Source organism: Monopterus albus, unplaced genomic scaffold, assembly GCF_001952655.1.
Source record: "Monopterus albus unplaced genomic scaffold, M_albus_1.0 scaffold264.1, whole genome shotgun sequence".
In the NCBI taxonomy this organism is placed as follows: Eukaryota; Metazoa; Chordata; class Actinopteri; order Synbranchiformes; family Synbranchidae; genus Monopterus; species Monopterus albus.
In genome coordinates, this window is record NW_018128144.1 from 928,489 (window position 1) to 930,232 (window position 1,744).

General features: G+C 37.9%; 1 protein-coding gene across 2 annotated transcripts in view; it reads left to right on the plus strand.

Annotated features, from left to right (window-relative positions):
* Window positions 1-1,744, plus strand: part of cyb5r4 (cytochrome b5 reductase 4) — a 52,241-nt gene that overhangs the window by 24,539 nt on the left and 25,958 nt on the right. The window lies entirely within an intron of this gene.

Sequence of the window (1,744 nt, forward strand, 5' to 3'; positions counted from 1 at the left end):
AGGTCGACAGCACCGGTGGCGGTCGTTGTTAACCCAGGCCTCGACCGATCCGGTATGGAGTTCACACTGATGATTCACATGTTTAAATTTGGCATGTATTTACACCGGATGCCCTTCCTGACACAACCCTCTCTATTTATCCAGGCTTGGGACAGGCACAGAAGTCACTGGCTTGCAGGCCCTGTGGCTAGAATATATGAAACAATGTTTTGATCAGGGGAAACACATCTCGATGGGGACCAAAAAAAAAAACACTGACAAATAAACTGTCTTCATCAATGACAATATCTCAAATCCTACTTGACATGTTTGAGCCAGAATATCAAAGTGGACAGCACAACAAACCGCGACGGCATTAATTAATTTGAATTTCTCCTCCATAGTTAGGTAAACAACGTTATATGTAACGATGAAAAGAGATGTGTAACACTCTAAACAAAGTGGGTAATTGAGAAACCTCATATTTTAACTGGCATAATGCAGACATAGTAACTTCTCCAGCCTTACAACAATTCTCTCTAATGTTATAGAAACAAGGCATTAACAGATATGCAACGTGTGATTTTTTTCTGTATTTTTCTCCGCATCACGTGTATAAACCAAGTTGCTTCTGCACCAAAGTGGACAGCACAACAAACCGCGACGGCATTAATTAATTTGAATTTCTCCTCCATAGTTAGGTAAACAACGTTATATGTAACGATGAAAAGAGATGTGTAACACTCTAAACAAAGTGGGTAATTGAGAAACCTCATATTTTAACTGGCATAATGCAGACATAGTAACTTCTCCAGCCTTACAACAATTCTCTCTAATGTTATAGAAACAAGGCATTAACAGATATGCAACGTGTGATTTTTTTTGCCTTACCTCAGTAGCCTGCGTTTAAAGAAGCTAAACTCTGTATTTCAGTGACCACGTATATTCAAATTTTATGCTGGTGGAATTTCAAATAAATGTCAAATTTAAAAGTTCATATAAAGTGACTTCTTTCACCCTGCTCAAGATTATTTTAGTTGCTTTAATTCATTTCTTTTGCTCAAAAAATAATTGTTGTTAGATAAATGAACATTTTCTTTTACATCACAAGCAAAAAAAAAACTCCACAGATTTGCATCCCGAATAACCGCAGAAAACTGTAGAAAAACATTTTCACAGATTCTGTTTGAGCCTGGTAATTTATTACTTGTAGATAAACAAAGAAGATGAACTGCTTTTTTTCTAGTCCTAAAATTGGTTCCCGATATGTGTCACTCTTGAGAATTTTTTGGCAATTCTTAGATGCTTGATAAATATGGAGTACAAAAAATGTGACAACTCAAAGAATAACAGAACAAAGTCCAGCGTTGTCCTAAACAGGAGGTCTGAATCGCCTCAAGTCTTTGGGCAGAGAGACACCAAGCCGACATGAAAGAACTAGAACCAAAAGACTAAGGGCAAAGAACGGCAGTGCCATTTGCAACTTCCTATTGTACATATTCTCAATTAGGAGCTATAAACAGCAGTTGTGCTGAACATGCCAGTTGGTCTTTGGCTGTAGTCGTGCGTTGTGTTTAAGTGCCACTTTTTTGACCCAGCTGGCCCAGTCAAAGGCAATGTGAGGTGACATTTACAGTCGGCCTACATTGCTGGTAGTTCTTTCACATCGGCTTGGTATGTGTCTGCCCTTACAAACACTTAAAAACCTCAGTGTGAAAAACTTTTACATAAACCCAGCTGAACATTTATTTATATATCTATATTC